We start from the raw sequence: 12452 nt of genomic DNA on the forward strand, positions 1-12452 counted from the left end.
AGACCCAGTGAATAAGGTGGATGAGGACACACCGTAATGTTTTTATTTGACAGAAAAGATGCCATATACCAGAAAAGATGTGTGACACAGAGCGTTGTCATGATGGAGGATGATTTAAAGCACACTTTAAAACACACCTTCTCTCAACTGTACCTCATACCCGACTGATTACATATAACAAGTTGAAACTTGTCACACACTGTTACTAAGGTTCAATGCACCCCTTCTTGTACTGAAGATCCTTGCCTTTCTGTTGGATGGCACTCGGCAGCATCGTTCACTGTATTTTGTGATGGCAATGGGAAAGCTCCGTGTCACACATCACTCCTGGTACTGCAATTTCTGGTCAAATGAAAACATTATGGTGTGTCCTCATTCATATTATTCATTGGATCTGGCACCGTGCGACTTCTGCCTCTTCTCCAAAGTCAAAATGACCATGAAAGGTAAACATTTTGAATCAATTCAGGACATTAAGGCAACCACAACAGTGCCACTAAAGACACTCACGAAAGAAGACTTCCAGAACTGCTTCAGAAAGTGGCAAGAAGAATGGGTGGGATACATGTGTTTGAAGGGAGGGGGAGTATACATATATTTTTTAATTAGTCTTTTTTTTTTAATTGGGAAACAGTGTGTTTCTCCAGGGCCCATCAGCTCCAAGTCATTGTCCTTCAATCTAGCTGTGGAGGGCGCAGCTCAGCTCCAAGTCCAGTCACCGTTTTCAATCTTTAGTTGCAGGGGGCGCAACCCATCATCCCATGGAGGGAATTGAACCAGCAACCTTGCTGTTGAGAGCCTGTGCTCTAACCAACTGAACCATCTGGACGTTCCCAGGAGGGGGAGTATTTTGAGGGGGAGTATTTTTTTTTTATTATAGTTTTATTTTATTTTATTTTTACATCCCTCACACCGTGAACCCCCCTCCCCCCATCCACCACCACCCCGACCTCACACCGAGCCATCACATTATACACATAAAATTATAGTTGGCATTCATTAATGTCCAGCCTCTGGTGTACAATGCCATGACCAGGCATCCACAGCATCCCTGAGGTGGTCTCCCAAACAGGACACATGTCCATCCCAACAAAATCCCCAAACACTATTGAATAAGTTCCCCAAAGTAATTTGAGGGGGAGTATTTTGAGGGGAGTTAATAGCGATGTGTCTTTACTGTAATACATTTTTTTTTTATTTAAACATTCACCATGTTGTTAGATCACACGTATCAAGCAACCAAATGTAAGCTGTGGTTATCATTATTTTAGTGGCTTTTGACTTTGGCATCATACCACAATGATCATTGTCATTCGTTGTAAGATACATCATAAGATTGTTTTTTTTTCTATGTATAAGTCAAACACTAATATTTAAAGCTGATTCGTCTTTTGAAAATATAACTTCAGACACAGTCAGTGGCATTCCCCCTTGCTGAATGGGCCACATGGAAGGAAATAGCTTGAGCAGAAGCGTTTACAAACAGTGCTGCAACTTCAGTGTGTTGAGAATTAGTCAGTAGGGAGTGTGGGATGAGGAGGGGCCGGGGAAAAGTGAGGCGGGAAAGAGAACCCAGGACAGGGTGAGGAGCGCCCTCCAAAGTTAGAACCCAACCTGCAGGGAGGTGTGAAGGGTTTGTGGAATCAGGGGTATGAGGCCATCTTGCTCAGAGCCTGAGCCTGGGGACCACACTTTCTGGCTTTGGATCCAAATGTTGTCACTTACTGGCTCTGATTTTGAGGAAGTTACTTAACCTCAGTTTTCTTCAGTTGTAAAATGATGCCAATGGCGTATGTTTCAGAGGAATTGTGTAATTTAATGGAAGTAGAGCACCCAGAATTCTGGCATGTAGAATTAGCTATGACTACTACTAAGCATGTCAATCTTTGTTACTTTTTTATGCTTTTATTGGCTAAGTGGCGCTTTCTGGGAGCACCAAAACAAGTCGGCTTCCAATATTCTCCTGTAGGAGTGACTCAGTGGCCCCAATCTGGTTGGAAATTGTGATGAGTGGGCAAGGGCTTGACTTGTTACTGAATCTGCGGAGCTGCATAGGCAAGAGCGATAGAGTCAATGACCAAATCAAATCATGAGGTTTTGGAGATTTGCGTGGGGGTCAAGTCTGCCAATGCCACCTTTATTGTGCTGGCAGGAAACAGGGTGGGGCAGGAAGTGAGCTTGACTAAAGGCTATTGCACTGCTTGGCAGTACATTGCTTCAGGAAGGTTCGTTTTACACCACTATTTATCCCGTTCCCTTGTTTCAACTTCTGCTACAGTGAAAGTGGGGAACTCAAGTAAAATGGGCAGGAAGTGGTACCAAGGACCTAAATATGTCTAAGGCTTGGAATGCACAGAAAGTCATAAAGCAAAAAACAAAATGTTGAGTCTTCTTGTCAATATATATATGTTTCGTCAACATCTAGGAAATTCAAAGAGGAGTGTCTCCATTTCCTCATAAGCATGAACACACAAAAGGAGATTTTAAGATTTTTGTCAGACACAGAGATTGTTCAAAAACTTTCATTAGCAATGCCAACTTGATCTGCTTTCTAGTTCCTAGCATAGGTGAGCTGCTGAATTATTCTGGAGCATAAGGTCTCTCAAATTGCTATGCAAGTTTTTTCTGGCTTGAGACAAGGGCCACTAACCTGGTTCAAAGCCAGTTCTGTCCCCATCTCACCTAGAATGGCACTGTTGGAACATATGACATGGTTGGAGAAGGGCAACAGGAACCACCACCATCTCTTGAAGTCATACAACAAAAATACCCATTGTTTTCATAATCTACATATATTGCAATCATATATTTACAGATATAAATTGCAATGCATAGCCCAAAACATTAGGATGAAATATCCACGCATACCTCACCCCTCAGCTCCTGCAGCTGAATAGACAGGATGAAGGAAAACACAGAAATCTGAACACATCCATAGAAACATGCCTGTTTTAAATTAATTTGGTTAGTGTCACCATTGGCTTTGCTGATGTCAGGCCTTGCTTCCAGGAGCAGAAATGTTTTACACAAATAGATTGTTAGTACTGCGGGGAGTTGAAGTTTACTCAATCACTGTGAGAGCCATGGCTTTCAGAGCTTTTGACCATGACCCAGTGTAAGAAATACACTTTCTATTATGACCCAGTGCACACATCCATAACTGAAGCAAGATTTCTGTGGTGTAAATACTCCCAGCATGGCTCATTACTACCTATCAACCTTATGTCACTGAACCACTGACCATGGAGGTAGGAAGAGATGCACATTGGCTGTGGGCACACACTCACCATAGCAACAACAACAATGACATCAATTAAGACTGCTGAACCAGTGTTGCAAAGAACACTTTGGGAAACCCTTTGTAATTTACAAAATTTGTAAAACAAACAAACAAAAAAGGGTCCATGTGCACTATATAGAGGTGTTCTTCACAGACTAGTCAGGCCCTTTGTAAGCCTCTTTCAGTACACTCCCTCTCGCATACTTTAGTCTTCTGTTGTTGATTTTCCAAGACAGGTGGTCCCTCTAATTCAAATCACTGCCTTCTTTGATTTAACTCTGATCCCTCTTTGCTTAAGCCCAGATGACATTTTTTTTCTTGAAGTAGTTTTTACAAAGCACTAAAAATTTAAGTCTGATACACTATAATATGAAGGGTGTGTGTGTGTGTGTGTGTGTGTGTGTGTATGAGAGTGCACACACAGGCGTTAAAATTCACATGACTCTCAGTATTCTAAACAACTGGAAAGACATTGGTAGTTTTTCCTTAGGCCTTAAAGTTTTTGTGCAAATTAAAGAATCGTATTGCTGCATGACAAACTACTCTAAAGCTCCGTGGCATTCAACAACAAGCATTTATTTCTCACATTTGAGTGTTAGCTGGGCTGACTCTGCTCTTAAAGGGCTTCCTCTTGTTTGTGGAGCAGCTGGAGGCTCTGCTTTAGACTGGGTTTGGGTGGGGCCCTTGACTCCCCATGTCTTGTGGAACCGCTGCGCTAGACTGATGGAAGCATTCCTTCTCACAGCAATGGCGATAGCTCAAAAGACAGGAGGAAATTTAATGTGAGATAGATGTGAATCTTTGGGGGCCAGAAAGCAGACTGGTAAGCTGCATAAGGATTTTCCAAAAATGTTCACAGTCTAGTTCCTGGAAGCTGTGAATGTTCATTTGTATGGCAAAAGGACTTTGCCCCTATGATTGTTAAGGATCCTTAGGTGGGGAGACTATCCTAGATTATCTAGATGAGCCCTAAATATAATCACAAGGATCCTTAGAAGATAGCAGTGTGAAGGGCAACGCAGGGAGAAGATGATGTGATGAGAGAAGTAAAGATTGGACTGATGTGGACAGGGGCAAAGAGCGTGGCATCCTCCAAAAGCTAGAAGAGGCCAGGAACAGATTGTCCCTTAGAACGCCCAGAAGAAACCAGCTCTGCTGATACTGTTGACTTGACCCCTTAAGACTTGTTTTGGACTTCTGACCTCCAGAATGTAAGGTAATAAGTTTGTATTATTTTAAGCCATTAAGTTTGTGGTAATTTTTTACAGTAGCAATTGGAAATTAATATAGGGCCGTTCATACAATGTTATGTAGAAATAAACCTAGCTCCCCTCTTTTTACATATAGTGACATCTTAAGCATTATAATTATTTTTAAAATGTATGCTGTGATTTTTTTAAGGTATGCTGTTTTTGAACATTTGACATTCTCAAATGGGATTTGACCACATATTAGGACCAACTTGTCTTCCAAAAGAAGGCATCTTTACTTTAAAGATGAAAGTCAATGAGTAATAGGAACTGAAATACAGAAATGTCCATTATAAGCAACTTGTAAACAGTTTTAAAAATTAAAGATAAAAATTACATACGTTGGGACAATTATTAACGTATAAGAGTTGGGAGTCACCAAAGAGAATTTTGCAGTTACAAGGACTCCTCCTCATTTTTGCCAGTTAGAAGCTAGGAAGTCTACATTATAAAGATAGAAACAGTGGAGAAGGAGAAAGAAGAAAAGAGAGCCAGAGACCAATAGAGCAAGATACTCTGGAACAGCTGGGTGGTGTGATCAAAGTAGACAGAGGGGAGAAGGGGATTTTTTTTTTTTAAGGTATTGCTGTAAATTACATAAATGTGTTTGGATCCTCTTTAAAGCTTTCAAGAAATACAGAGTAAAGATATAAGTGATTTGGGGATTTCTTCTGGTTGTGAGAAGATACAGAGCACATATCTGTGATGTTATTTTGAATCCTTCCTCCAGGGTTACTTTATCATTTAGGAATGCTTTAGTTTGCAGGTGTTAGAAAAGTGGGCCAATAATGCCTTAACAAGCAGGGATTTGTTTCCCTCCTATAATAAGAAGCCTGGAGGTACATAGTTGTGGGAATGGTTCCTCAAGGACTCAGGCTCTTTTCATCTTTATGTACTGATAATCTGAGTGGCTTTTAAGCTTTGGCTTATACATTATGTCTGAAGGATGGCTGCTGCAGCTCCAGGCATCGTGACCTCATTCAAAGGCAGGAAAGACAAGGGTGGCCAAGGTGAGAACCTATCTTCTCCTACATCTCTGTTAAAAGGAAACAAATTATCTTTCCCAGAATTCCTCAGCAGAGTTTCCCTTAGATATGGCTGGACAAAACTGGGTCACATGGTGCCCTATCCCCCAGAACTTGGACAGTAGAGGTGGGGAAAGCAAGAATCTGGCTTTCCAGACTCTGTAGTCGGATGTAGCAGAGAATGGGACTGGGAATGGCCTTTGATGGCCATCCAATGGTGTCTGCTGCAAGTGTCCAGTCTCCCTTTTATTCTCGGGCTCCAGGTTAATGGGCAGCATATTTGGAAAATGAGTGAGGGCTACAAGTCTTTGTCATGAGGTCTGGCCTCCAGAGAAAAGCCACTATAGTACTCTCCCAGAGCTGTGGGCATTCCTCTCACCAGTGTGCTTCTCAGTGCTGAGGCAAATATGTGTCTTCTGGGCCATCTTGGGAGACATGGCATTGCAATGGATACATAGGTCACACCTAATAAATCTATTAGACCATTTCCCTAAATTATTGGATTCCTTCCTTTACATGATATCAAGATATTTCTGGCATCTCACCTTCATAAGAAGAATTTCGGCATAGACCTTAAAAGCCAAATCTAGAATCAAGGTATCTGATTTGAACCTCAGCTTTACCTCTTACAAACTGTGTGAAGGGAATTGTTGAACCTCTAAATGCTTCAGTTTCCTTTGTTATAAGTGGGGGGGAGTGTGATAATACATATCTCATAAGCTTCTTCTTAAGATTAAAGAACTTAATATGTAAAAGTATTTTAAACACTTCTTGGCTCCTGGTAAGAACTCCATGAGTGCCAGCTAGCATTACTATTTATTCTGGCCCCCATGAGTCTAGATTTCAGGAACCAAATGAGCAGTTGGCTCAAATGAGCATATTGAGTCTAGAATTTTAGTAACTGCCTCCATATCAATAGATTCAGCCTGATCTAAAGCTATGTTCTTCCTTCTTTGGTGTAGAATTCTCAGAATCTCACATCACATGTATCCCCCAGGTTTTTGCTTTAATGAATTAGCAGAATCTCACAACTCTTGTGATGGGTAAATCTTCTCTTTCAGGGTTTGTCTTTTCAATTGATCTTTAGAGGTGTGCCAGGAACCCCATCGTTGCCTTCCTTTGGCAAAGGAAGTCAACACTGAACTGGAGGGGTGAGGAGGACGTTGTTATCCAAATTCGCTCATGTCTCTCCCTTCAATCCTAAAAGTCCTGCTCTGTTCTACTCAATGCCCTTCATTTCAAATAAGAGAGTGTTTAGGCTGTGAATTTGAGTGACTTTGTAATTCAGCAACCCACAAGATCAAACTCTGTTTTTAGTTTTCACCTATCTTGGTCTCCCACTGCTAGAAAAAAATAATTGTCATTGTTTGTTTTAGAAGTCATAGAAAATCCCTGGTATGTATGTGCTTTGAGCTGAGAATTTAGGAATTTGAGCCTAGCAATTAGGAGTTAGAGCTCATTATTCTCTTTCTTTAAGCTCTCCAGCTCCATAAAACAAACAAACAAAACCACCTTACTCCAGCAGTCCTCATATTCCTCAGCTGCTTGGTCTCTCAAAGCCTTGATTTCAATGGGTACTTTATTCTAGGTTAAAACAATTGATAATTTAATAAGTGGTTTTGCTACTGTATTTGCTACTGTATGCCACTGGCTACCTGCATCAAAACCCTTTACAATAATGTAAAGATTTTGTTGGGTATCCGATGGACATGCGTCCTATTTGGGAGACCACCTCAGGGATACTGTGGATGCCTGATCATGGCATTGTACACCAGAAGCTAAACATTAATGAATGCCAACTATAATTTTATATATATAATGTGATGGCTCAGTGTGAGGTCGGAGGGATAGTGGATGGGGGGAGGGGGGTTCACAGTGTGAGGGATATAAATGATGAACGTCTAAGTATTACCTTGTCTTGTACACCTAAAACTAATAAACTAAAAAAAAAAAATTAAAAAAAAAATAAAATAAAATTACACTGAAAAAAAAAAACACCTTTAAACCAGTTGGATAGTCAACCCTCAGCCTTAATCAGACTAGATAACTGATCCCTGATTTCCTTTGTTTCCCTGAAGGTTTGTGCCTCTTGATTCTAATTCTGTATCAGTCAGGCTACTTATTTACACAAGCAAGAGAAACTTTGACTGATTTAAGGAGAAAAAGAATTTATTTAAAGGAAAGGTGGAGTCAGGCTCAGAGGCATATGCATTTAGAAACAACTCCTAAAATCATGTCATAGAACTGGTAAAGTGAAGACACTGCTGCCTCTACCACTGTATACTAGACATCTCAGCTAATATTATTAACACCATGGTGCTGTCCTAAAAATTCAATCAACTCTATGCCATCAGAGGCTTTACCTTCCACCAGGATTATATCGTGAATAATTACCAAGCCATGAAAGACAGTTTGGGTCCCACGCAGGAAAAAACAATTCATTTGTTTATCTCACAGGGACCTGCTCCAAGATTGAATCACATGTCTCCCAGATTTACAAGATTTATATACACAATTGTTATTTTGTTGTTTATGATTTTCATACAATTGAATAGATCGAGAAATGTGGTTTATGTATAGTACCTTAAATATCCCCTTTAGTATTTTGTGTGCCCTTCAGAGCGGTTTAGGCCCTGATCTGCATTTCTTCCTGGTTTCCTGGGAAGTAGGTAGCATAGTGTAGTAGAAAGATTCTAGGCTCTGGAGTTGGGAAACTTTGGGGTCAATCCTGGACTCTGGCCCTACTTAAGAGTGACTTTCAGGGGGCATATGACTTAACTTTTTCAAATCTTGTCTGCTGCTTCTTTAGAATGAGTATTGGAAAATCTACTCTATGAGTTGTTATGAGGATGAATATAATTCACATAGAGCTTAGTAAGAGATGCTGAGAAACAATGGATGTGTCTGTGTGGACACAGTTGTGTTTTCTCGGTTTATAAGTGAGCAATTATCTAAAGTGTGTCACCTGGGACAAACATGGAATGAAGTGGAGCCGATTTGGCAATACCAACAGACACTGTTGCATTGTGTGAAGTAACCCCAAATATCTTTCTTCTATTAACCTCACACCCCTTGTTCACAGGGGTGGAAATGATAAAAATGAATCACTGTTCACCAGGTAAGCATGACCTTGATCATCAGCTGCCAGGGCTTTCACTGTTGAAATCCCACTGTGTTATTTTCTTCCTCTCTAGGTTTGTAATGAATTCTCTCTTGAGAGGATATGATGAAATATATAACTCCATCCTAGTAAGCATCTTTGTGTCTGCAAGTAGTGTCCTTTAGCAATTATTGCTATAAATTAAAATCTTAACTCTGTAAGAAAAACAATTGCGATAGTATTCATTTCCCTCAAAGGCATTGCCAAGTAAATTATTTATACAAATCAATAGAATATATAATACAAATATATGTGTATTACATAAAATACATATAATGTGTGTACATATGAATATTGTTCTCATACTTTCTCTATATACACATACACACTTGTAAAAAAATCCTAAAACGATAAGCATCTGTAATATCCTCTACAGTGGTGGGTCTGCAAAGTTTAAATGATTGATGTCTTTCAGGAATCTCTAGGTCACCAGGTGGTAAAATTATTAACAACCCACAGGAACTTGGCTTCAAAGCGAATCGATTACGATTAGAATTTGTACCATCAGTATCCAAAGTACAGAAAGTCCAACCACCAGATGTCACCATTCTTCTATTTCCCTACCAGTGTCCAAGAGAGCTTGAGATGTTATTTTTGTCCAAGGGACTGAGGAAAATACGTGCCTCCTAACAATTCCTGGGATTTCACTGAAAGGTGTTGTGCAGAGAAATGATCCTGCCCTTGCACATTTCCTTGTGATTCTTGAACATCACTGGGCAGTTTCTGATAGCTGAGGATCCAAGGGGTGAAAAATTTGGCACCTATCTGTTTAAAAAATGTTAAAGGCACTTCCTTCATCTTGAAGTTAAATGTAGGACTGACCTAATGTGCCTAGAGCCTAGAGCTAGGTCAATGCAAGAGAAGGCAAGGGGTGTGTTCTATTAAGATCCTGAAGTCAGGAGACCTCCCTAACCAGCGGGGTGACCCAGAGAGCTCACTCACAAAATGAGGGAGTTGGGCTAAGTCATTTCTACAGTCCCAAAATTCCACAAGTTTCGGTTTTTTAAAACCCTCTGCTGGGGAGAGTGGGCAACAGAGTGAGGTGATCTCAATTCAAGAGAGAAGACCCCGGCGAGGACCGGACCGTGAAATGGGGATGGAGAAATCCTGCAGGGAATGAAAAGGAAAGTTGAACATAAACCCTCATACAGTAACTTGACATCATGACTGGTTACAAGGCCTGGAACTTACTGGGGTTATAAATCTTGTCATTCTCACCCCTAGGTAACCCACTACGCCACTCTCTTTGCATTCCACATACTACTTAACAACAATCTATAGTGTTTAGTGATGTAGGGGCTTGGCTGGATTTAATATGTCATGTCAGTCAATGTTCTTTGTGGTACCTTCAGGGCATTTTATTTCTCTTTGAATTTACAACAGTACAATGTTCAGCTAGCCTGTCCACAGTGTTCATAAATCCCGGGGATGGGAGGGGGAAAGAGAAAGAAACAGAATTCGTTTACTGAGCCCCTGCTATGTGTCATCTAGTGCTAAGTACATATACTTTATTTCATCTTCAAAATAATCTCATGAAGCAGCATTTCTTGTGCTCATAGATGAAGAAGATGAATTCATATGGTTGAGTGGCTTGCCCGAGGTCACAAAAACCAAGTAACAGACACTCACACTGCTTCATATATCCCATCCTACGAGGGTGGAAACTGAGGGTTAGGGCATTTATTAAAGCTCTCTGCACCTGTCGGTGGTTGAGCCCACAGTCTCTCCTCACAGGGCTTCACTGCTGGAAGGGCCCTGGTGCTTAGAGGGCTGGACTGCACCACTCTGGAGGATGCCGTGTCATATCAGCATTTGCACACTGCCCCTGACCTTAATAGAATATTATTTATGGCCGCGATCAAACTGTCTCCCTCGCTTCTTCCTCCCTTTGGGCTGCGGAATTGAGCGGTTAGAAGTCCTCTCCGACAGGGTTGATAGTTTGTAGACAGCCCCTGGGAGGCTGGGGCGTTCCGAATTGGCTGAGCGCTCCGCCGGGGAGGGCGGGGAGTTTGCCGAATGTCCCTGGCCGGAATCCCTGCCTTTCAGAGCCGCGAGACCAGAAGCGGGGAGAAGTTGGAGAGGTCGGATAGGGGAGGGTTAGAAGAAATTGCGGACAGGCCCCCATCCTGCTCGGCTGAGCCCGCGAGGAGTGTCTCTGCCGCGTCCGGGCGGAGTGTGGACGCGCCACGCGCGGCCCCGCCAGGGCTGGGAGTTTGCAGACCGTCCCTGCAGCGGCCAGCTCGGCGGCGGCCCTGCGGCTCCCGCGGCTGCCGCGGCGGCCCCGGGCGCGATCCAGCCCAGGTGCCCGCGCCGCAGGGTCGGGGCGCCGCTACTCCGAGCTCCGCCGCGCCTTGGGCCCCACAGGGTCGGCGGCTACCGGCTGCTGCTGCTGCTGCTGCCCGACACAGAGGTGAGAGCCACTGGGTCGGGGCGATCGCCTCGAAGCTCGCCATCCCCGCGGGAAGATGCGCGCAGAGCGGACCGCGGAAGGCGCGGGGAGCCAACATTGAGGGCGGCGCAGCGGGGGGCTTCCGCTTGCCACCCCTCCGCCGCCTGCGTGGGTGCCTCGGTCGCGGCCGCTCTGCGGGACCTGGGAGTGCAGTCGGGGACGCGCCTCGAGGCGCCCTCCTGCCCGGGACAGCCCCTCCCCAAGGGAGGCTGCAGGCCCCCAGGACCCGTGGGGAGAGGGCTTGTGGTCTTTTCAAGGGACTGTCCAGAGGAGGCTTTGGTTGCGCGGGCTGGAGGCGAGCGGCGAGGGTTGGCAGCAGATAGGCGCTCTGACCGCGGCTTAGTGGGGTTACGCTGCGGACGTGAGCCGGGCTGGGGTCCCCTAGACCTGGGCGTGCAGGGCTGACTCCGCCACGGTCCAGTGGGGAGTAAGAAGAAGGGAGGTTGGTACCGGGCCCCGGGGAAGGAGAGATGCGGCGGGCGCTCTTGTCCGGGGGACCAGGGAAGTCCAGCGGTGCCCCCCACCCCATGGGGACCGCCGGCGGCCCCCGATCCCGCAGGCGCGCTATACTAGGCTGCCTGGCGGGAGAGGCTGCGGGGAGTGTAGAGCCCCACACCCGCGCACACACTCCCCGAGAGCATGCTCAGTGCGGCCTTGGGAACTTCCTGCCGAGTCGCGGGCCGCCCTGGCCCCCTCCCGGCCCGCGGCTCGCAAAGTTGGGGGCGACCGGGCGCGCGAGTGGGGGGCGCGGCGCCCGCCTGTCGCCCTTGGGCGTCCGGGTCCCCTGCCTCGCCTTTGCTCGGCCCCAGACTCATCTCTGGCCAGCCGCTTCCGTGACTGGGAACCGAGGCGTGCATGTCATCCACCGTTCCCCGAGGCCAGGTCCGAGGCCGGTTGGCCAGGGGCCTGGCGGTGTGGCCGCCTGCCGGGTGGACCCGCTGGCTGTGCGCTCGCCACGCGCGCGGACCCCGCGCGGCGAGCACACTGGGTGGAAGGGGGTGTGTGAGCGCGGGGACGTTGGCGCACACACTCGCTGTCACACACAATGCCATGGTTTCGTAGCTACCGCGCCGTAGAGGGAAGGGGTGGCGCTTGCATTGTCCAGCCGCGTTCGGAGCACCTACAGGGTGCTCGGTGCCTGGGGGATGCCGGAACCAGCAGATGCATTGGTTTTCAGAAATGCCCGAGGAAAGGTCGAGGGCCTGGTACTCATGGCACTTATTGCCAGGCCTGGCCCAAGGCGGACGCCGCTCTCTGCACCCGGCTCTGGCGGCTCAGACGGGGAAGG

The 12452-nt window shown here is 45.3% G+C and overlaps 1 protein-coding gene across 2 annotated transcripts in view; it reads left to right on the forward strand.

The window, feature by feature from the left end:
* Positions 1 to 10752: 10752 nt before the first annotated feature.
* Positions 10753 to 12452, forward strand: part of MGAT5 (alpha-1,6-mannosylglycoprotein 6-beta-N-acetylglucosaminyltransferase) — a 319813-nt gene continuing 318113 nt past the window's right edge. The window contains exon 1 of one of the 2 annotated variants that reach the window (XM_081052606.1): positions 10753 to 11125. The gene's annotated coding sequence lies outside the window, so the exon portion shown is untranslated. The remainder of the gene's footprint in view (positions 11126 to 12452) is intronic. The other variant, XM_081052607.1, reaches the window with a different exon arrangement.

This window comes from Rhinolophus hipposideros (genome assembly GCF_964194185.1).
Source record: "Rhinolophus hipposideros genome assembly, chromosome: 6".
NCBI classification, from domain to species: domain Eukaryota; kingdom Metazoa; phylum Chordata; class Mammalia; order Chiroptera; family Rhinolophidae; genus Rhinolophus; species Rhinolophus hipposideros.